Raw genomic sequence first — 24,592 nt, forward strand, 5'->3', positions numbered from 1 at the left:
AATCCCCTGGGTATTTTGGTATTTGTATTTCTACCACGCTCATTTGGGGAGGGCTTCCCATGGCCACCCCCCCAGCGGAAGCCACCCATGGAGATGGATCTCCTCCAGCTCGTGCAAAGGTGTTAGTCTGGGTAACGGAAGGCAGCCACTTGCAGTTCCCCTCTCTGAGAAAAGCCACCTCCAAAATTTCATAGATATCCACAGGCTTTAAAACCAGAAGGCCATTTAAAAGGACCTCATACAATAATAAGCAATTAAATCTTACCCACTCACCTCTTTGTTGAGGCCAATTATTAGATATAAGGAAGAAGTTCTTCACTGTGAGGGTGGTGAGGCACTGGAAGAGGTTTCCCAGAGAGGTTGTGGATGCCGCATCCCTGGCAGTGTTCAAGGCCAGGTCGGATGGGGCTTTGAGCAACCTCGTCTAGTGGAAGGTGCCCCTGCCCGTGGCAGGGAGGTTGGAACTAGGTGATCTTTAAGGTCCCTCCAACCCAAACCATTCTATGATTAGTTGTTCAGAGGAGAATTTCCAGAAAGACGTGCTTGACTTCAAGCATTGATCTCAGCACATGAAGAACTCTCAGCGCAGTCTTACAAGTGATGAACTCTCTGCCAAGCCCATATTAATATCTAACCCTTACGTTCTGAAAATTAAATATTCAAGTCAAATTGAATAGTTATTTTTTGGCCAAAGTAATAGACACAATTTTGCTACTTAATCCTCTCACATTGTCGCGAGCTCACTCAAATTACAGCCATTTGAACTGTGATCTGAGCTCCCCTGTGCTTAACGAACTAATTAGACCAAGGACAGCCAAACTTCCCAACTTCCTGAATACTAAAATCTTTGGCCAAGAGCCACAGGACAAGCACCACATGGCGTGCAAAAGGGAAGGAGAGGAGCAAAGAGCAGAAGCAGATCCCAGGTGGGCAACTTGGCCCCAGGGGCATCCCAATGCCCCCCACCCCCCCATCAGCTGTAAGGCAGGGGGAACAACCATCATGACTTGAAAAAAAGAAAAGCAGTACAGACTAGAAGAGATAGTAATTCTCCTACATATTTTCTGTATTACCTTGGAAAGAAATGTTCTGTTCAGTCTGAAGAAAACCCGTCATTTACAGACCCTCAATGGATGTGTGAAGGACCAGACCTGCAATGCTGTTCTTGGGGGAGTAAGAGGTGACAGCAATGGCCAGGGACTCCTTTATGTGAACCAAGGGACCTAGACCCACCTTTCACCCTTTCAGAAGAGGGCCACAAGCACCAAAAGAACCACAGGATATTCTGAAGTTGTTGTACTTGGCAAAAGCAAACACAGAGTGCAACGTCGTCTTTGCTTTCTGGACCAAAGATTGTTTCAGCATTCAGAGAAAAATGAATAAGTTCTAACAGGAAAACCTGATGGAGAGCCTCAAAACCTTGTTCTTTGGGGCACTTCCCCCAAAAGAGGAGATTCTGGTTTATAATCTTATTTTGGGTGATGGTGGGATTCCAGCTCTCCCCTGTTGATGCTGTCTTCCAAAACCTCAACAAGGAGTGCTCAATTTGCCCAAGTTCAGATGGCCCCTCAGGCGAGCAGGATTCAGCTTGTACCTTGTATCATTCCCTGTCATGTCCTCTCCAACAAGGGGACAATGACACAACCACGTAAACTTAAGTAGATTTGGGATGGCATGTAGCTGTGGCACACAAGGTCAGCACTGTAAAATACAGATACACAATATTGTCTCTGCAAATTTACTTCTCTTGCTCTTGGGAGAAGAGAGGAAATAAAACTCCTGGGGTAATACATTTAAAAACAGATGCAGAGAAAGAGTTTGAGGGTGAGAAGTAGGGCTGGGACCACAACATGATGACAGGAGCACCTCGCTTCTAGCTCAGATCTGGACCCAGATCAGTAGTGAGCCAAGAATTTCCTGATAGATGGTTTATTGCTAAGCCTGTTTTTGAGCCTGCCGTAGACATCAGCAGCATGATAGCCTCCCACTTGACAGTACAACAGAAATGACAACACCTAAGCAGAGACTGAAATTGCTGTCTGCATTTAAAGGTGGTCCTGTCTGAACAAAAATTTGTAAATAAATTTGCACCACCTGGGTTAAGTTCTCCGGGTGAGCTTCAGGGTTGTCAATGTAAGACCCATCAACCACACTAACTTCATGTTATTGTTATTATACGTCAATAATGTATATATGTATTCCCGAAGAAGAAACACATAGAGACGTCACGATGATATAATCCTAAATTCAGTTTGATGCAGCATCATTGTGTTTGCCATCAGCAGACAACGGGGGAGGTGGTCAGAGTGGGCAGAAGGGTTACAACGGTGAGGTCACAGGCTTACTCAATAAGCCTTCATAACACCAGATATGTCTACTGCCCTTTTATACCGTCACTTCTTGCAGACAAGATCTTAGAGAAGAGTTTAAGGAGGATCTGTAGGCACTGAAGATACTCCTGCAGGACCCTGTTCAAACCACTCTCAGCGTAACACAGGATTAGGCTTGCAAGCATCACAAAGACACAGCCAGGATATTCCCCGGGAGATGCAACGGGTGGTAGAGAGGCAGAGACTGCAGGACCAAGGACCATTGGGCAAGGGCAAGAAGGAAGAACCCTAGAAGAAGAGTGAATTCAGGCAGATTTCCACAAGGATTTGAAAACTGGCTAAGAGGGTGTCAGGGGACTGAGGACAAGTCTGCTCTAGTTGCTTAGCTGGGTCCTTGGCGTCTCCCAGAGACAGATCATCGCATTGAACTGGGCCACTTCACGGTGGGGAGGTTCTGAGATGGGTCACCTTGCAAAGTGAGATCCAGCCAAGTCCTACCCCAGAGTCAGCCTCCTGGCAACACCAAAGAACAGGCCTAGAGGAACAGAGTGCTTGTGTCGCTCTTCCACCCTTAGAGCTCAATTCGGGGAGGATGATCTTATGACAAGATTGATGAATCCTGATATAGCAGCACTCGAGATAAATGTTGCTTCAGAAGGGCTCTTGTGTGAGTATTTGGAGTGAAGAGGAGTTTGGGAGGGACGGATGACGAACGAGAAACAAAGAAACATCACCAGCTGTTGGAAGCACTGTACCACCTTTTGTGCAAACACACCTTTCCCAGGGTGATACTTAAAACTACCTTCAAAATTATTTCCCATTTCCAAACCTTCTTCCTGGAGCACTTGCAAAAGCTTTTTGCATCTGCACAGGAAACAGCTACGGATAAGATACAAAGAGCGTTCCCGTGTAATTTGCTCAAATGCGTTCCTGCGGCCAGGCAGCCCCGGTAAGAGGCATCCACCGCAGCTTTCGTCTCCGTGCCCACGGAGGCGAGCACACCTCCCTCAGCCCCGTGGAGCTCAGCGCCGCGCTCGCCTCCTTCCCGTGAGCCCCAGGTGCTCCGGAGGGATGCGCTCTGAAACCCCGGGCATCACAAACCTCACGCTGCTGCCGACCTGCCAGTACCCCGGGACGTTACGACGGTTAAACGCCTCCAGGAAGACCACAACGGGCTACATCTCCGAAATGCCTCTAGTTAGACCACAACCACGTCAACAGAAAAACAATCAACCTGATGCCTCTCGAGACAAAGCGCTGCACGGCGCGTCAGCGCGAGCGCCGGAGGCTCGCGTCTGCGAAGGGCTGGCGGCGCGCAGCCCGGAGCGAAACCCGGTCCCCACAAAGCCAAGAGCTGGCGAGGAGCTGAGGCACACCACTGCATCATTTGAGCAGGATACACAATCTAGGACACAGATCCATAGACAACAGCTTCTTCAAGGACCCGATTCCCATAATCACGTAGTTTTTAATTTCCACATTGACTTGAATTAAAAAAAAAACAAAAAAAACCCCCAAACCTCACAAAAGAGTATTCCCCCATCCTTTGGCCAGTTAAAATCCCGTAAAGCCTCCTAGCTCTGGCTGGCGCAACGGACAGTATCACGAAGGGGAGGGAATGTTTATAAAACGTTTTTAAACAATTCAATTTTAAAGCAATTTGTGCGCAGCAGCAGTAGGCAGTCTTGACTGCAGCAAACAGACAGCAGGCTGGATCAATTGCAGGGTGGAGGTGGGTGCAGGAAAGCAGGAGCAGCAGACTGTGGCATTGAGGCTAATAGCTTTGTAGCAATTTATTCAGTGAGAAATACTGCACAGAGCGACATGGGGGTCTGCGTAGAAAGTAGGCAGAGTATGGCAATGCCTGGGAGGGAGACGGTCCCCGACTCCAGAGCGGCCAAGAGGATCGATACCCAACACTCCATGAAAAGCAGGAAACTCTTCTTCCCTTACAAAAAATAAATAAATGACAATTAACGGATCCAATCAGGCCATCTGCAAAAAAAAATAATGGCGTTGAAGAAACATCACACAAAAAAACCCCAGCAAGATAAAAGCTTCAGCGCTGTCACAGCATTGCTCCTGGTACAGTCCTTCCTTGCAGTCTGCACCCTCAGGGGATAGTGGCCCTGCCACCTCATCCCGAAACAAAATCCTGTTGCCAGCAATGGGGACGGGCTCTTCATCTTGTGCACCGATAACAAGGGAAACCCCATGGAATAATTTCCAACCCCTTCCCCAGCTTGGTCCCACATCACCTCTTCATCAGCAAAGCTTTACCTGGAGACATGCCACAATGTCCCCTCTCCCTGGTGGCCTTCATCCATGCTTCGGATGAATACTTAAGGAATGGACAGGGAGAGCTAATTTTGGGATAGAACAAAGGGAAATGGCTTTATGGAACCTGGTTTTGACAAACGAGAAAAAAAATTGCATTCGATCATTATGCGTGTCCTGTGATGCAAGCTCAAGAGCTCTGGATCTCCTTGCAGACAAAATTTGCTCTGAGTTGCTCCTGCTGGTGTTTGCAGCCCAAGGATAATGCGATGCTCTTTCCACATCACGCTATCTCCATGCCCAAGCACATATGGTCTGGCTAAATAAGAAGCCTTGGAAAGGCTGTCAACAAGACTAGAGGAAGGTGTGCATCTGTGCAGAAACATATGCATGCCCCAGCACTGCACAGTGAGCCACAAAAAGGATGCTCATGCCCAGAATCCCACCGAATCCAGCAGAACTGCGGTGCAGGACCAGCGACACTGCTGCTGCCACTTTCACAAACCCTTCCCCTAGCTTCCTTTGTGCTGCATGACTGAAAACCCATCAGTCGGCTTCCAAGGAGCCTCTTGCCAGGGCATCTAAAGATGATGCTCCCTCTAAATTCGACCAGCACAGGCTTTCAGAGCATTGGTGCTCCAGCCCTCATTTGTATACCCACTTATGTGTTTGCTTGAAAGTATGTGCTTTATGTTCATCTACGAAAATCTCCCCCATGGTACTAAAAGCAATGGAATAATCTACTATTTCAACTTGCATCCCTTAGAGAATTCTGCAGTTTAAAAAAAAAAAAAAAAGAGAAAGAAAAAAACCTGGTTGAATTTGATTAAACCTTTGGAAACTCTCCAATATTTCCAGTTATTCCATCTGTAGAAACACTCTACTGGCACTTGGCACATTTATAGCATTAACTGCCTTCTAAATCAGCAGCAGTTCTGCCTAACAATTTGGCATTTGCACATTGCCTTGTAAATTACCCACCTTACATCTCTGGGTACGAGGACTGTCCCCTCCAAAAAGCCTATTACTGCCTTGTAGAAATTCTTCAGGAAGAAAACATCTTCTTATGGGCTTGTCTCTTGACAAAAAGAGGGGGGGAAATGGCATTCAGTGGGCACGGTATTAACACTGTGGCTCATGGTGTTACTATGGCAGTAAAATGAAACCCAATGCAACCAGCTGGTTGCTATACTGCTATTAGAGCCTCTTTTCTGTTTTTGACCTTTCTAGAACTCTCCGAAAGGCATTAATCTGTTCAAAACCCATCCAGGATCTAAAGTGCGACGCAAGGTGAAGGTGTTGGCGAAGCAGTCTTCCCGGCGGGCACCGTGTAGGGAACAATCACGATTCCACCGGCGAGGATTTGCTTGCTTTTTTTGTGCTACCGCACCGCGAAGTCAGGAACCAGGCTAGGAACGGCTGCAGCTCCAAATCAAGCCACAAAGCAGCAGGAAACCACTCAGCAATATCAGCAGCGATTTGTGCATTTCTTGGTTGAAAACAAAGAGCGGAGAAGGTCGGCATTATTACCTCCCCGCTTCCAAGTCGCCTCTCCTCTTTTGTCTACCGAAAGCGTTGGAGGCAAAAATCCTCCCCTTCCCAAAAAGCTCCCGGCTCCAAGCTCTTTTGAAAACCATTTCTCCTTATCTTTATCCACACTTGACCCCCTCTTTTTATGCCTCCCCATCGACAAAGTGTAGGAAAATCACCAAATTAAGCGCCCAGCTCGTGCCCTCCTGTGGAACAGTCTTCTCCCTTGCCTGCATCTCAGACCTTGTTTTCTGCTGCTGAGCTGTGCTCTGGTTAGCTGGTCCTTCCTAGCATGGATTTGGTCTACAGACTGTAGGGGGGAGGGATTAAAAAAAAAAAAAAAAAAGGGGGGAAGAAGAGGACAAGGCAAAAAAGAAACATATTGAGTTAACTCTCCTCCTGCTGCCTTTTGCTTCTAAAATATGCCTTATTGATTTTTATATGTATTATGACCCTGTAGCATTAGAAATCTAGGGTCACCTGAGGACTTTGAGGCGGTCACCGTGCCATGTGTCATGACCGCTTGGAATTTGACAGGAAGACAAGGGCTGGCCGTGATTGTCGGGGCTAAAAAGGAATTTCTTACTTCTTGTTTTGCAGGTGGAGACCCGACATGTGGAGCTGAACTGCTCCGATCCTGTCCCACAACAAGTAGTAGTGACTCAAACTGTCTTACTCATTCTCATTCTTTTGGAATTGGTGACTTAGTTAATGCTCCCCATGCTAACATTTAAAAAACGGCATTTTTTCCTCTTCTTTTGTATTCTATACTCTTCCCTTGCTTGGTGCATTTCTTCTTTTAACTCCAAGGAGGAATGATTTCCCTTGGCTGCAGTCAACTGCAAAGAGCGACCCGCAGCAGCAAGGACCCACAATCATCTTCACCCGTTTTTAATCAGTTCATCAAGCGGAGCCCGGTCCCGTCCCACCATGTATCGGCAAGATCCCACACCATGTCCATAAGCCCAGGGTTGTGGGTGCCGAGGCACCTATAATTCCCCGGTAAGTAGCTTAACCCCCCCGTCTGCAAGGGGCTGGCGGGGGCTCGGTGTCACTGGGACACCAAAGGATGCTGTTGCCCCCAGAGCTCGGCAATATATCCCAGCGCCCGTGTGTCCCTCATGCCTCCAGCCCAGGCGCTGGGCGAGGTGCAGGGGCTCTCATAACGCACCTGCGATGCTCCAGCGCTGCCCCAGCACAGCGGGGCTGGAGCAGGAGAAAGGATGGTCGCCGTGAAGCTTGGAGAAAGAGAGATGGGCTGAGCTAAACGCTCCCACAACCAGGGCTGCGAGAGCACGGCAGGCACTGGTCTCTGAGACCACTGAGAGAACAGACGAGTCTCAACTCCGTGGCTGCTCTGCGCTTGATGAAAATGTCTGCTCCCTCACACATACACGAAAAAATTTAAAAAAAAAAAAAATAAATACAACTCTCCCTGCAGCCAGCGATGCATACTAGATGACTGCCTTCTCAACATGAGAGCAAAAGGGCAAATGAATCACATTACACTCCATGAATAAAAACAGTCTTAATGCAACAGCGACTTAATGATTTCATTTTCAATGCACTAGACAGTTTGGCCTCATTTGCAGAGGTGCTGAGCACCCCCGAGTCCCACTTCAGCTAATGGGGACGGCAGGCACTTTGCGCCTCGGGACTCTCCCCTGAGCCCCGTACGCACCTCGGAAATTCTCCCACCCGGCAAGGAGGCTTTCCCCGAGGTCTGTGAAATTAAAAGCTGATAGCAGGGATGAGCCTGGGCCAAAGACCTCAGATCTCGACCTGCTGCACCCGGATCTGTCCTAGGAAAGGTGGGATTAGGGTTTGCAGCTCTGTTTGAACTGTGCTTTTATTTCCCGCATAATGAGGAGGAACCAAGCGCTGCCCGCGATGGTGCCCAGGCAGCCCCGGTGATTTGCAGCCGAGAGCAAGCCCTGCGCTCACAGGGCCGTTTGCCGTCGGCGCCAAGAGGCAACCACGGCGTTTGCCTGGCCCGACTCTGCACATCCCCTACACACAAGTCGAAGGGGATGGCGGTACGAGCCACCTGAAATGGAGAAAAACGGCATTTCCAAACCAGCCCCTTAGCAAGGTGCTCACGGAGCGCTTCTGGAAAAGCATGGAGTGGAGGGACGGCAGAACAAACCCAAATCCCGCTGTCACTCCATTATTCAAAGGGGCTTCTGCAGCAGACCAAAGCCAGCCAAGCCGCAACAGCAGCACACGTGCAGATTCTGAATAAACTCTGCTTGGACCCTCTCGGGGTGCCAAACATGCCACCTCCCTTTCCCGAGCTTTTTGGACTCCCTATGGCACTTAAAACAACTCCTGTTCCTGCTTTCTTTGGTAAACCTTGCTGTTTTCTTTTAAACATCCTCCTGCACCAGCAGCATTTCTCAAAGCAAGCTTCGGGGTCCACGTCCCCATCACAGCCAACGCGCCAGCGGCACAGACGGTGTGAGCTGCACCCCGGCCTTGGCACCATCCTACTTGGGAGGAATTAAAAAAAAAAACGACCTTCACTATTTTCCTGTGTTTGGAAAATACATCCCAGGACAACCTCTCCAAAACAACATCAGTCCTCTAGCAAACAAAAAGAAGTCAAATGCAAACTATTTATTGCCAAAACCTCTTCCTTCATTGTAAAGTACTGTTTAATTTTATCCCTTAGGCATCTATTATCTCATAGCCCATATTATTTTTCCAGCTATTACTGCTTAATTTTCCCCATCCAAAAAGTACGTACAGACACAAGCCAATTTCCGTCTTGGCATAATTGTTTATGAGAAACAAACAGCTGTTTAACTGGGGTCCCAACAAATAGATGGTGAATCGATGCTTCTCATCTCTTCATTAGCTTCCCGCAAGAAACCGGATGCCGTCGCGTGTCCCCTGCCGCCGAGCATCGTCACCCTCCCCACCGCGGCCGCTAACGAGCAGGGACCCTTGCTGATCGGGGGGACCTTGCAGAGGGAGGGAGGAGAAGCCGGAGGAGATCCACCGGAGCCCCGCGTTTACAAACTCACGCTGCGGTGGAAATAAGGGCCTACGCTGAGCATAAACATTTCTTTTTTTTTCTTTAAATAAAAGCTGCTGAATTTTAATCAGAGCTTAAAATAAAAAGTAAAAACCATGGCTAATGGAATATGCTTATCAAAATGCTTGGACTGCTGCTTCTCTTTTCCCATTTCTGGTAGAATTTCTTCGTTTTATTGCTTGTTGGTTTTGTTGGCTTTCTTTTTTACCAGCAGAGCTTCTGTGACGTCTGAAAGTTTTTTGCAAAATGCTGCCACTGGCCACATAAGTAAGCGTAGGACCTTCTCAAGGTACAAAGTCTGTAACCCTCATTTTACCGAGACCGTGGCAACGTGATTGCCTGTGCAGTGGCTGGTGTCAGCCAGCACAGGAGGCACAAGTGACCGAGGTGGAGGTTTGCAGAACAGACCCCAGGAAACAATCTCTGCTTCCCAGACTATAGCACAGGACAAAGAATAGCAAACAAGCTCAGAAAGTCAGATTAAAAAAACCCAAAAAACAACTGAAGCAATTAAGGAATATGCAAAATTGCAAAATATTGTAAAGGCGTACAAGAAACTACCCAGAGTTACTAGCGAAAGACAAGGTGTATCTGTATATCCGCGTGCGTGAGATGGACAGAAAGCTGGGTGCCGATTCTGGTCTGCATTCCCGCGAGTATTTTCCGTGCAGAAGTATGGAATTCAGCCTAATTCTAGTTTGGATTAAACATTTGCTGAACCACTGCTAACACTATTTTCCCTTAGCACGCAGCTATTTACGGTAACATTGCGGTACTCGGTGCTTGTGGAGTTTACTTTTCATGTCGTGAAGCGCCCGCGTGTGCAAGGGTTCCCCGATGAGCGGGCAGAAGGGGATTTGTGATAATGGAGGAGAAAGAGAAAAGGTTTCTTAGGGACCGCGCAAGAGCCTAAACGGGCTCGGCACCTGGGTACAGGTCAGAGCATCTCCCACCGCTGCCCCATCCTGGCAGGCAGTCTCAGCTGGGAGCCCTTTGGGGACAGAGCCCACGGTGGACACGGGGATGGCAGCAGGCCTTTTCAGCCCAACTCCTCACGCCAGCCTGCCACGCGCAACGCAAGAGGGATTTCTTCTGCTCTCCTTCATTTTAATACTTTATTCACGCTTCTGACAAAAGGCATCACTAACGTTTTCGTTTCTGCCATCCATCCCGGCTTTAGATGCTCAATTAAAAAAAGAAAAAGCTCCAAGAGCAGTTGCAAGCATCAGTGCTTTGCAACACTCTCGTCTTGTCCAGTGGGTGTTACCACAGCAAATAGAAATTGCAAGCAGAGGCCGAACGGCAATGAGTCAGGAAGGCAGAAAGGCGTGAAAACAAAATGAATGGAAAGGCAATAAACCTGCAATATTTCACCATCGGTACTGAGTTCCTGGATAACCTCCATCTATCAGCGTTATCAGTGCTTGGGAGCTCACCGGAGCTGTACTTACAGTACATTAGTGACACTGGCAGAGAAGAGGCTGTGGCCACGCAGGTGCATCACCGTGCCACTGGCTAAGGCCACCATGAGATGTGTGGCAAGGGCAATGGCAATCCACCGTCTCCAGCACCTCAGGATCCTCCTCCAGAACAAAGAGAAAAGCACTCACTTTTACCAGCGTCCCACGTGAAGCAGAGGAGAAAACCGATGGAGCAATCCCAGGCAGCAAGATGCCCCGGTCCAGGAAAGGGACTGATGGTGGATGCACGTGCTAAAATGCCGTCCTGCTCGGGGACCCTGACTGTGACGGAGGAAAAAGGCTCAGACATCTTGGGTCTAACTCCAGCAGCAAACCAGGTGTACTGCTTAAGGAATAGAAACCTGAGAAATATGTTTAAAAAGGAAAATTGTTCCCTGTAAAAAGCTGGAGAACAATTCAAGGAATCAACTCAGGAAAAGGAGAGCCTTTTCCAGTCACCCCCAAAACCACCAGTGCCCCTTCATTTGCCATTTCTCATGAAGGCACAAAGCGTAGCAGCTCCTGTTTGGGGTAACGACGGGCAACCTCCCTTTCTCTATATCTACAAAGAGATTATAAAAACATTACTAGGAAACGGAGGATGGGGACTACCTCAATGCTTTATTTTCCAGAGCACCAAGTACAAAATACCCTGCCAGTCCACTTTTAGAAACAACCACTTATTTTTCACTCCTGTGCAGAACGATCTAGACAGCTGCCTGCAACTCCTGCCCATCGCTGCCCATCCCTCGCGGCATCCCCGCCATGGCGGTGGGAGACCCAGCCACACTTCCAGTGCAAAAAGCAGTCGCGTAGGGGCTTCGCCTGCAAGTCAGGCTCACGGCATTACGCAGAGAGCTGGCACCCCCCTGAAAAAACAGGGCTCGGCGTCCCCCTCGACGACCTACAGCTTGGACAGAGGTTGGGGCCCCCTGTCCAGGCTGCCAATAAAAATCACCACGCTCTCCCCAAAGGGAAGATAATTCCCCATTAGCCTTGCAGAAAACTCAGGCAGCCAGCAAGAAGAAAGCTTTTTAAAGAGATATAAAAACAGGATTTTTGTATTGAAACACATGCCACAGATGGTGTAGCAGACGAGGATTAATTCATGAATCATATTTCTTAAATGATACAATCTCTCTTTTCACTTCCATACTTTCCCTTTTTGACTCAGAAGCAGGGATTTAAGATGCCCTTCCCAGATATGAATTTTGCATGAACAAACATTGCAGGGGTAAAAAAAAAAAAAAAAGCAGCAATAAACCAGAAAACCCAGATGTTTAAAGCTAAGTTCTCAAATGTAAGCGAATGCATATCCTGTCCATCTATGAAAGAACATGTGTGGAAATGCAATATATGCAGGCACAGATCTGGGACTAGGGTGGGAAAACGCATTCCCTAACATTTGGAGATTACTAATGCTTCAGCTAGGGTTCTGAATTTCACAAAAGCTGATTTTATATCTCCTATCTTATTTGCCACCCTCGCAGCAAGAGAAAAGCCTTAAGGCAAACATTTCCACCGAGAGGCCCTCCTTGCTCTGCCGTTCGGGTTTGTCCCTCCTCCAGCCCCCATCAATGCTTTCCTTTGGAAAATCCTGGCGCAGGCACCAGTCAGGTTGCTCTCCAGGAAAAGCTCACAGAGCCCACAAAACCAAGGGGATTGCAGAAAGCAACAGCAAGCCAAAACATCCTGCACCACGCAAACAGATCAACCGTAGCTTGCTACCATAGCTGAGTAATGTTTTAAGTGGGAAAAAAGAGAAGGAAATGACAAAAGAGCTCTTCAATAGCAGAAGACACCAAACACCCAGCTCCTTCTCAACTGGAAAGCTCTTTCAGACCAGCCAAACCCATGCAAAGCCCACGACCGCGCGCCTGTGCAGAACCACCGCTTCCACCCAGGCACGGGTGCAGATCAAACCAGAGCGAGAAGAAATAGTACCAACATTCAAAGCTCCCAGCACGCTGCCCTTCAGGGCACTTTCTCACCTACAAAAAGTGCTGCTATACCTTCCTTTCATCACCAAATCAGCATTTCAGTCATTTTTTCCACTTTGCACATAAAGCACCTGTGTCTATGCTTAACTGCTTCTTTATACAGCCTTGCACTTACTATTGTAGCTTTACACATGAAGCTTCAAGTTAGAATACGGGTGAAAAAAATTACTTACCCTTAAATTATTTCAACCTTTCCCTGCTTTGTGTATGACGTGGGCTTCTCTTTTGGTTACTATTTCCAGATTTGGTCTTTGGGTAGGTGAATGGAAGAGGAGAATGGAAGGAGTTGTATTTGATGACGATGGAGACTGTAAAATAAAGAGAAGCACTTTAGTGCAGAACAGTCCTTTCTATACATACATATCAGATTAAATTAAATTAAATTAGTGACACCTACATAAATGCTTCCTACTGTTTTTATGCACACATACAAATATCACAACCGTCAAGGAGAATGCAGCTGTCAATGATACGGCAGGGGGGGAAAAAAGAGCAATTTCTAAAATGGAAGGAAAAAAAAAATAAATCTAGCATAACAACCAGCATCTGAACAGCAGTAAAGGGCTTCCACCGGTTTGCAGGAGGGCAGGCAGGCTGCGAGGCAGCTGCCCAAACCGGGCTGCCTGCGAAACCACAATGGGTCGAGACTACGTGGGAGCACCTGGAAAGGGCTTGAGCAGAGGACGGTGTGGAAGGAGCACAGGTAGCAAAACCGCAGCAGCAAACCTGACAAACACTCTTTTGCTTCCTCAAATACTCCATCAGCTCAACTGCTTTTGAGAAAGCAAGGAAGGAGCCGAGAGCTTCGGGAAACACAATTCACCCATACCCTGTAACGACGAAAGGACTCAGCACAGGAAGGAATTAATAATTTGGTCACCGTACCAGCAAGTACCCCCCTAAAAACCCGATTAATCTCCCACCATCTGCTTTAATAGCAGAATTTCTGCTAAGTGGTTTTCCCCTACACAGACCCACATATCCATGTAAACACACAAACAAACCATTTGGCCTCCCGCAGTCACGGGGTACGCAGCTGCTCGGAGAAGGGCTCGGTGCCTTTGACACGATGCCAAGGTTGAATTCCTGCCATCCCATTTACTCCTACACCTCTCCCCCCGCCGACTCCGTGCCCCGCTCCCGTGCGGACTCTTTAAGGCTGCCGACTCATCAGGTGAAGCGCCTTGGGCTACTTGCCCTCCGCTTGCCTCCCCAAATCACTGTCCGTTTAGCATGGCAGGTTGAGATCCTTAAAACATAATTTCATTGTAACTAACTGGAAAAAAAAGAATGAAGATGAAAGGAACGGACTTCCGCGCTATTATTTTTCTCGTGACAACTCCTCCATCTTCTGTATGCAGCTGGCACCTCCGGCACTGTAAGACCCAGCCCAGACACCGAAAGCACCCCCAAAAAAGCATATTTACAAAATTACTCAGAAGATGCCACGCCTGCTAGTGGGAAAAAAAAATAAATAAAAAAATTCCTGAGTCAAGGAGACTGTCCTTATTTGGTTGGAAAAGCACAAAGGTCACCGCAAGCAGTATGTAAAAATACATGCCAACATTGAAGAGGTATAAATGTAATACTAAATAACACTTTTTATAACCAGCTCAGTATTTAACACTTGCCTAGTGGCCTTTGATAAATCCTCGCTGCTTTAACAGAGCAAGGAAGCTTTTCATTGCTATTTAACAGAATGGGGAAAGTAAAGCACAAGAGAATAAAAGTGCTCAAGACATCAAGGACCAAGTCAGAACCAAAAAGCCAGGTCTCCTCATCCAGCTCCTCCACCGCTGAACGCCCTGCTAGGCTGCTGTATTTAAATAGAAATACTATTGTTAGCCATAAGCAATGCAGACTCATTAACATTTATTTTAGTGTTATAAAATATATTTTTAAATACTTGAAGAAATAATCTGGAGGAAGTGCTAAAGCTCTGAGCATATTTTCAACATGTCCCAGCTTTTCCAGAGAGATTTCAGACCTCCTGGAAAGACACAGACTGGCTTAGAGGCTGCAGCGCGGGAGCACGCAGATACCTCCAACCAACCCAGAAAAGCAGCACATGCAAATTCCCTGCCCTTGCTTCTCCTCCCAGATTGTTCAGTAAGAGGTAAATCTAAAAATGCCACTGATTTGAATTACTCATGGACAGCAGAAACCCGAAACTATCATTTCCCACATGTTTTTAATGTGTGTGGGTGTTTATATGTGAATAACACTTGGAAACAGAGGAACCCGATGCCTGTAGAGACACCTCCTCGAGGAGCACGCCAGCAGAAACCCCTGCCAGCACACACAGCTCCTCCTGGAACAACTTCCACGGAGCCCAAGGTCAGCGCGTGTCCCAGCCAGACCGCACCTTATCCCGAAAGCTAACGGAGCCAAACCACGTCTGCAACTTTTAATGCGCCCGGCGGAGCGAGAGCGTGACCGAGGAGAGGGAAGGCAGCCTCTCCCCATCCTCGTGAAGAGCAGGCAGCGCGGGCAGCAGCCCTCGCCGATCCTGTAAGCTGTCAGGAGAGGGTTTGGGGGGCTGGTTGAGAGGAGCAGCAGTTGGTGGTGGTTCTTCCAGGGGTGTCCATAACTACACCCAGAGAAAACCACTGTGTGGGAGGATGCTGAGCGATAGAGGCAGAAGACAGATTCCATACAGAGAACAGAAGCCAGAGGTACGCACCGACATACGGAGCACGGTGCCCTATTTTTACCAACCCCAAATGTACCAGGAGTACGGAGAATGCATTTTGTGTTACATACACACTTTACTCGACAACTCCAGTTTTCCAGATGAGCCGGCCAGCCTTGGGCCGCCTCAGACCAAATAAAATGGGGAGGAGGCAAGGCGGGAGTAGAAATAAGTTTTCTTCTTTTTCGCTGTCAGAAAAGTTATTGCGCAGTTAGCGTTCTACAGGCTCCCCATAATTTCAGAGTGGTCTTTAATCACTGATTTTGGTGGGGGAAAGGAAGACCCGAGACAATTTCTGCAGTTTCAGAGTGGGTTCGATGCACGCCCGTCGCAATTTGCCATCCCGAGCTCGGAGACGGTGCCTTCCCCGGGACCAAGCCATCGCGCTGCCGCTTCACCCCAGGCGCGGGGCGGCCGGCTGCGGCACGCAACGACGGAGCTGGAGGAGCCAATGCTCCAATATTTAAAGCCACGCATCTTTTCCCCAGCGCGGAGACGGAGGGACGTGCTCTGGAGCTCAGCCACGGTGGTCCCTGGCACCGTGCAGATGGCAGTGGTTTGGTTACCCGGTGCTAAACGCAATCTGCACAAGCTACAGCATACACCAAGTTCAAAGTCAAAATGAACATTTGTTCTACAACAAAACACATTGCAAATGATCCTTAACAAATTTTAACTGTTGGTACAGTCAGATAAGAGCACGGTAGCATGTATCATACCCTGTTGTTATTGCAAGCTCTGTGCTGCTAAACATGAGTGGCAATGCAGAGATCTATATTTTGTATTTCAGTATAAATTATAGAGCAGCATAATAGACCTGAAGAGGCAGCTCCGCTCTTTCCTGCATCGCTTCCTTCACGTTTTTAAGCCCACTAAATTTCTTCTCATTTAGTTGCTTTATTTTGGTTCCTTGCTGCATAAAATTGTTCTGTATTCAGCAAGCAGTGAAGCCGAATAAATAATTGCAAAACTTCCCTGCAAAAACTCCAAGAGCTGTTATGTAAAGCAGAGAGGGTATGAGCAGATAGAGACAACTCGGAGGCAACCTGAGGTTTGGTATTCTGTGTCAGCTTGACACACAGGGGAAATAACCCTTTAATCCAGTGCAGTGTATTTCATTTACTGTAGTGTTATCCAGTTCGAAGATGTTATGAAAGGAATCCCCGGAGAGACTTAAGACTTCAAAACCAGCCTGAGTTTGAACTTAATTCCACCGTTGCAAAAGGCTGTAGCCGTGGAAGATGACCTTTTCCGTACCTTGCATGCCAGGAGCCATTCTGCCTCATAATGTCACGCCAAATTAGAATATTCTCTTTTTGTTTTACTCGGGATTTTGTTTTGTCTTTTCTTTTTAATTAAAAGCATCTGTCACTATTAATGAAACAGGGGGAAAAAAAAAAAATCAATAACACAAACAGATTAAAAATGCTGACGTCAAGAGAGATGGGGAGAGCCAAAAAGCCGGGTAATTAACAGAGGGACTTTCACCTCCACGTGAGCTCGTCACCAGAGCCCAGGTCAGGACCGAACAAGCATCAGTGCCGTCTCCTTGCTGCTCATCGCTCATCCAAAACAAAGGGATGCTTTTGCCCCAGCGCCATGCTGGCCTCCCCCCAAATACATCCCCCAAATCACACCAGCAGTGGGAACTTGGGTGGTCTCTGTCCTCTTGTTGGATAGGAAAGGAGAGGGGAAAAATACCTTTAAAGCGCAGATCTCACAGTTGCTCAGGTCTTGCCAAGGTTATCCTGAATGAAAGTTCAGATATATTTAAAAAAAAGACCATAAATCCACATTAGTAAAACACAAGCTGGTGGAACTCCCTGTGATGGCAGAGATGAAGGCGTGCGGTCTGATCTTCCACCAGCTGCAGGAGCTTCACTGACCAACGGGTATTTTTAAGCACTTCTGCAGGAAGCTTATTAGACAAGTTACAGAAATCCCAGTTAAAGTTGTTTGCTAGTGTTAATCGTGTCCATGGACTTCACTATTTTGAGATGAACCATAAATGGCCAGTTTTCACTTGCTGCATCTTACAATTCGGATTATGAATGTAATTAAACATAAATTTATATTTTCCAAAAATACACTTCCCCCACAAAATACTAAATTAATTACACAATGTCTTCATAACGTGAAATTATTAAGCCTGTTAAAGCTGTACAAACAGCTTTATTGTATCATTTATAGTTAGAAATGTTCAGTCAGCACAGTTGAAAAAAATGTAAACTAAATATGTCAAGGATACATTGGTTTCTACTCTCACTATTTTTTTAATGTCTTATTTCGTGGTAGATAAGTGAAAAATCTTTTTACCTGACTTAAGTGAGAGGCTCATTTACTCATGCAAATTTAAAACCAAGTGTCATAATACAATGAAATTACAAAAACATATCAAAAAGAAGTTAGCGAGTCACTAAATTTAGCTCCTAATGGAGTTCAACCTGTCTTATACAGTTGTATGTTAATGGGAAGAGCTACAGTGCTCTGTAAACATCAGAGCGCAGCTTCAAAACCATCACACGTGCATGGGGTTTCTGGAGGAAGCCCTTCAGGTTTACAGCCTTCCACACCTTGATGTAAAGGAAACTTGAATTTTGATCCCAGCCAAGGTTATGAGTACACCTAGCATAAAATAAATTAAAATACATCACGATGATCTCCGTGCAAGTGCTGGGTTCTGCGGAGCTGCTTTGTGAACTCCAGTACCAGTGCGGACCTGGGATGATTTGCAGGCTAGATACTTACTTAACATGCGTAGGGATTTTCTAAATCCATACAACATATTACAGCTGACATGGTGAAGCGCTGACTTTGTGGGCTGGAAGATACTTAAGGGCTTGGCTCTGAATCTGGGTAGATCCAAGGAACAAAGAAAAACTGGTGCATCTGAAATAACGGCAGCAAACCACACGCCAAGGCAGGAGCAGGGTCCTGTGTTACAACTTGCTTGTTTTTTACTTGCCGATAGTTCGAGGACAGCACTAACATGAAGTCTTTATTCTCAGAAACAATCCCTTATTCCAGGAGTAAGCCAAGAAGATGAAAAGGTTAGAGGAGAAGGAAAAGGGAGGCCCGAGGCTAAGATATGGCCAGTCCACCCGGTAGACCTCCGATATTCGTCAAAACCAACGCACCAGTTAGGCACAGTGGGAAAAAGATGCCTCCGCAGAGAAACTGGCTTAAGATACAGGGAGGCGATTTCCTAAAGATGATAACGTCCATACCGCTGCCCATCAGAGCGGGCTCGGGTTTGGGTCCCAGCCACGGGACACCCCCCCGTCCCAGTTCACCGACGGGGCGGCTGCAGCAGAAACCGCAGGTGGGGAGGGAGCCCCCTGCAACCCCCCCCGCCGGCTGCCACCCACTCCACCGCAGCTGAAGCGTGAAGCTGGGGCTCAACGCCCCAGAAAAGGAAGAAACAAAGATTCCCTGTGCTTCCTGACCCGGCAGAAAACCGTGACAATAAGACCCTGTAACAAGAAGAGGTAAGGGAACTAATGGAAAAACATCAAATTGCGTTAAGGGCTGTGTTAAAGGTTTACAACGTAGGCTCCAGACAAGTCCACTGATATTCCTGAACCCTTTATCGATCCACAGGTCAAACCAGAAACAAAAAATATCAATTCTAGAAAATATCACTTGTTGTGATACAAAAAAACCCCACCCTGTCCCTACGCACAGGTAAATACAGAGACCTTTCCACATGAGAGAAAAAATCTGCCACAGAGCTATACTGTAACTACAGAATCACTAACCTGTCCCTGTCATGTAAAACACAAAGGCTCGTACAAGGAATTAGGGAGATGTCCTACATAAAGGCTTTAATTAATTTGTGAAATTTTGCACCCTTCTTGGAGGCGTGCGACGTGGCACTTTTTGCTCCCTTAGATTGCCACAGTTCTCAATTTTATTTTTATCCTGAGTTAGATATGAATCAGGATTTGCAAAAGACAAAACAACACACTGTAATCATCCAGCATGCCAATTAAACTAAAAGATACCCTGGAAATTAAAATTAAATGCCATATCTATGAAAAGAAACAGACAGCTTCCTCAGAAACAACAAAAAAGCCCATATTATAGGAACATGACTGTGGCAGTCCAAAATCATAGCCGAAGTAGTTATATAACTTACTATCATCCTTCACATCTGCATACTTTAGATCTTCATCAAATTGTGTATGTTTTTGCACATTTATCATCAAGATTTATTGAAGTTGATTCCATAAATTTCATTTAGTTGTTCACTGCTGCTATTTGTTTCCAAGGCAACAAATGCACTTTGCCCAAGCTGCACAGTAAATCATGATTGTTTGGAATTTGGGGGTCCCTGCCCCTCGTGCTGCACAATGGCTGCACCTCCCAACGCAAACAACAGCTCCGGCTCGGCGGCGGCAATAATTAGCAACGGATTTGGTGGTCATTTGCAAAAAAGAAAAATAATCCATGCTATGGAAGGAAAATGCAAAACTAAGCAGGCAGACAGTGGGCTGCCGGCAGGAAGATAGGATTCATGCAAAGCCCCCTCTCCTATCTCATTTACACCTCGGATGGCTGGAGGTTGAGAAATCCATTCGCAGGTTCAGGAGGAGTCGGAAGGCTCTTTCTGCAAAAAATAACGATAAGAAAGTCGTCTTCTCGTTGTAGTCACTGCAAAAGGGACAACTACAATAGTAAAGGAGACAGAAAAGCGGAGGATTTACAAACATTGCACACGCGCCTGAACTTCCCCCATCGGCAGCATCCGATGGCTCTGCCTCTGCGGGCACGGGGAGCGAGAGCCCGAGGCACAGAAAACTTGCAGGCAACTTTGGAAAAGTTCAGCTCCGGACAGGAAAAACTCTCAGTCTCAATTGTGATAGCGTAGCGTCGTTATTTCAACTTTCGGCAGCTGAACTGCAGGAGGTGGACAACTCCAAGCGCTAACTCGGAGCAAGCGTTATTGCCCAATTTCATGCTATTCGAAAAGCGGCATCAAAGCTGTCCCATCCACGCCACCACGTCGGCACTGGAAACGCTCAGGAGCCACCCAGGAGCACCTCTCGCTCTGCACCGCGGACCTGCGGCACGAGTCGTAGTAACGGCCCACCATGTCCGACACAGGATCGCTGAAACACCTTTTAAATAAGTAAAAGAAGAGACCACAACGGCAGGAAGACAAAAATCAAACGCAAGAGACCGAGCTAAAACGCGCTCTGCGCTCCCGGAGGCTCCTCTGGGGAAAAGCCTCGTGCAAAAAGCCATTACTTCAGCATTTCTAAAAACAAAACCAATCTCATACGCGATGCTGATATTTTAATGGGACATGACGTTTTTTGAAAGACAATGCAGTTATTTTTGTTTGTCTGTCATAAGCAAATATCCATGACCGCAAAACCGCCATATGAGAGGCAGCTGACAAACTCAGCACACTGATGCTGGCCAGTACAGACTGAACTGGAAGCTTTACGGTGTGAATCAGGGAAACCCACACTCAGCTTCCAAACCCAGTCACCGGAGTGCCATGTAACTGCAGCAACCGCAGAGGAACCAGCCCCAATTATCCGGTGCACAGGAACCTGCAATCCCTTCCCTTTTTCCACTTCTTTAAAAAAAATCGCTCTCAAACCCTCTTTGTCAGATAGCACATTCCCTTGGATTCACCCATTATTCCCAGAGCGATCAACAAAGACAGCATCCCTGATGACAAAAGCCGCTAGTTTTGCCGCTTTCAGTGTCAGAAATGTTAAAAGATTGTTTGCTTTCTAAGTGCAAGTCCACATTTAAGAGGAATAAAGAATTTGCTATAGCAGGCTGGATCAATGATGCAGTAAGCCAAGCATGCGACCTCCAGCAGGGTGGCTGGGTCCAGAGCTCCGGGAAACAATAAAATAACCTGACGCTGCTCCTGATCAACTGCACAATGCAGGAAATGGGGAAAAAACTTACTCCTGACCCTTGACGCAATGAGCCACCTCCTTCAGCTATATGAACTGATTGCTTTTATTAACACTCTTATTATCAGGCATATTCATCCCCTTCTCCCCTTCATTGCAACAACTGGCATCCGAGATGCAAACCCGGCTTTCATAGCCATGACACTGGTACGACGGGAGCAGGATAGATGGAAATGAAACAGCATCACCTCCAGTTCAGTAGCAGGGAAGAGCCCTCTCGTCGTCACATTACAAAGATGGAGCACGGCGGCAGCGTGCCGGTCAGCAGCTATGTCCCAGGCATCGTCACCATCACGGGCGGGGATGCTACCCGTTCACAACGGCCGCTGAACACAACCTCATTTCTCTCATAGCAGCAAATGAAATCCACCCTGCGAACACCACCATCTCTTCTAACAAGAGCAAAGGTACCATCGCGCTGCTCATCAGGCACTGAAGTGACAAACTGCATTAACTATCCCAATTAGAGGAGCGCTCCAGTGCTTCAGCCTCACCTCTTCACTCATGACTGCAGTCTCCGCTGTTTACGTGAGCATGAAAAACAACACGTTCCAATGGCAGCTTCTCGTTTTACACTACGATAAATGAAAAGCAACACAGAGGTTGCAGTCCACAAATCGCCCTCTTCTTTCAGGAGCGGCGTTGGAAACGTACGGTCCTGCAATCGGGTGACAGCTGGAGAACATCCCCGCGCCACTGAAAACATCCACTATAAGAATATTCTCCAGCCAGCAGCACAAAAGCAGGGAGAAGGTATGAATAGCCTTTGAGGAGGGTGTGTAAATAGCTATAGGTAACATTTGTATGCTATAAAAATCCTCCATTTTTGGCCTGGCTTTGCAAGCACGAGTTTCCTTTCCCAGTGCTTTGCTTGTGGAGACCGGCTTCCCCTTCCCTTCCAGCCGGCACATCAGGGGGAAGGCAGGGATTCCTCCGAATCCCCTATTACACCCTCGGAAGAATGGCAGGCGAGTGAATTTCCCTTGCCAGCTATTTAAAAGAAATCCTATCAAGGCTGATGGGACCAAAAATTGGATATGTTGGGCTAGATCCTTCCGGGGGTTAGAGGCATGGGGCGGCTAGGGGCTGGAGGGGGGGCTGCGGTTTAATACGTCTTCCTTAGACATAAAAAAAAAGCAACTACGCACACGGGCGCCCGCTCATCTCACGTTCGCGCTCTCTCTCTCCAAAATAAATACTATCTGCCCTCTGAAGTAAGAATCGCGAGCTGCCAGCCTCCGAGCTGGGTGAAAACACATCGAGGAGCGCAGCCGGTGTGTGTGCATGTGACACAGGCATCTGCATATCACGCCACCCCTCTGCCTCCCTCCCTCCTGCTCGCCGGGTCCATTCTTACCAACCAGCAGAGGATAAAAATGCTCTTAAAAAGACCTAATTTTCCTCCCCGGCTATTTGTTGGCGACGCAGCCCACGGTTTCGTGCAGCCAAAGGAGCGCTCCCCGCTCAAAGAGGGAATTTCACAGTGACAGTCTCGGCTCGGCAAGGCTGTCCCCTCTCCTCTGCCGCAGTATCAGCATCCCCAAAGATGCTCCAGCCCAGCCCCATCACTCTCAACGCTTCCCCCCTGGTTCTCCCCCGGACGAAGCAGCGTCCTGGCGCATCCGTCCAGCCACGAACTCACCTCGCATCCCTCTCAAAAAACTCTCTAACGAGGGCACAGCGAGGCCGGGGAGGGAGAGACCCCCTCCCACGCCGCCTCCCCCCGGCGCGCTGGGAAGCGGGGCTGCAGAACAAGGCTCGGCGATGAGCGCTGGCAAAGCTCGCTTACCACCCGGTGAGCAGCTCCCCGTGGCGTGCAGGTGGCTCCTTTGATTTCTGATTATTTGTCAGCCTTCCTTCTGGCTGGCACCGTGCCTAGGCCAAACTTTGCAAGCAAGCGGGTCACCCCACCGAACAGCCTCTCCAAATGGTCTCTCGGAGCTCATGCACCTGTGGGAAGGGAACGTAGATTCCGCGCCTGGAGGCATGGCTGCGCCCCGGATTGCTCTGCCGTGGATGCGACCCGCAGTCCCAGCTGCCTTTCCAGCGAGGGGTCCTCACCAGCGTTTATCGAATGATGCCCGAGCAAAAACCTCGCACGGCGACGAAAGCGCACGACAGCTTCAGACCGGAGCTATTTGAAAAATTCCCGTTGAAAAACACTAATTCGTCAAGGCCAAAATGTTGTGCGGGAATAAGCCAGTTTTAGCAGAAATCTCACCAGGAATGTCTTGTAAACCCGAGACACCCAGAGCAGCTCATGGCATCATCTCTCAGCCAGGGAGACCTGGGTCCAAGTCCCTGCTGTGTCCAGCTCCAACCAAGCATCGTCTCCCACACCCCTCCAGGGGCAAACCGCGTGGAGCAAAACCATTCCAAGGGCGCTCGGTGCCGAAAAAGGCACAAGTGTACGGACAAGCCGCTACAGGGCGGCAAACTGCCGTGTCAAATCTGCAGCTCCACAGGCTGGTAACAGCAGCTACCCCGGTCCTACACTCTTCAACAGAGAAAGCTAGAGAGCACCAGACTCCGCTGGGGAATCTAAGCATCCTCCAGCTTACTGTACAGGCAGCTGGTTAGTTTGGCCTTTTTTTACTTTGCGCAAACCCTGCTTTAATTCCCCCAGCGTTTCGGGCACATGTGTTTCTGAATCTGGTTTGGCCCTTCTGCTGAAGCTCTGTGCGTGCAAGAGTGTCTATACACAGCGGGGACTATTCATATTTGTGGGAGAATGAAGGAGCTAATTCAGGGCTTTGGCGAGATGAAAGGAAAAACCTTAATTAAAATAAGTTTAAAAAAAAAAATCTTGATGGGTTTTATCTCATTCAGATTAGCAGCCATCCTAAGATTACACTCTGAATCTAAATGTACTGCTTCTCTTCAGACGTTGCAGGCTTTGCACACAAAGCCCTTAAGACATCAAAACCCATACCAACCTAATAAAATAAAAATGGAGGAAAAGTACGTCTGACAGTAACTAAAATTACATAGACTTCCTCAAAGAATGCAAGTAATGCCCTTATTTTGTAAAGAACTTCCTTCCCCCTAACCCAGCTGAGAACAAGTACCGCTGGAAGCACACCACTATTAACGTAGGGTCTAAGCACCTCTGCTTCTTGCACGAGAAAGCCGCCAGCCAAGGGGCTGGTTCGCACACGGGTTTGCACAATAAGGACGTCACCCTGCAAACTCTCCAGAGCAGGCGGACGCTGAGAGAAGCAACTTGACTGAGCGACTCCGACCACCCCGTGCTGGGCTCCAGGCACAAGTCCTCAGCCTCACAGCAGGCTGATTTTTAAAGAAAATTCCCAAATAAGAGCCACTGAA

At 47.8% G+C, this 24,592-nt stretch overlaps 1 protein-coding gene across 4 annotated transcripts in view; it reads right to left on the bottom strand.

The window, feature by feature from the left end:
- NEXMIF (neurite extension and migration factor) overlaps nt 1–24,592 on the bottom strand; it is a 166,361-nt gene that overhangs the window by 38,108 nt on the left and 103,661 nt on the right. For all 4 annotated transcript variants that reach the window (XM_069810913.1, XM_069810914.1, XM_069810916.1 and 1 more), the window contains one exon: nt 12,808–12,942. The gene's annotated coding sequence lies outside the window, so the exon portion shown is untranslated. The remainder of the gene's footprint in view (nt 1–12,807; nt 12,943–24,592) is intronic.

The sequence above is a fragment of the Haliaeetus albicilla genome, chromosome 23, assembly GCF_947461875.1.
Source record: "Haliaeetus albicilla chromosome 23, bHalAlb1.1, whole genome shotgun sequence".
In the NCBI taxonomy this organism is placed as follows: domain Eukaryota; kingdom Metazoa; phylum Chordata; class Aves; order Accipitriformes; family Accipitridae; genus Haliaeetus; species Haliaeetus albicilla.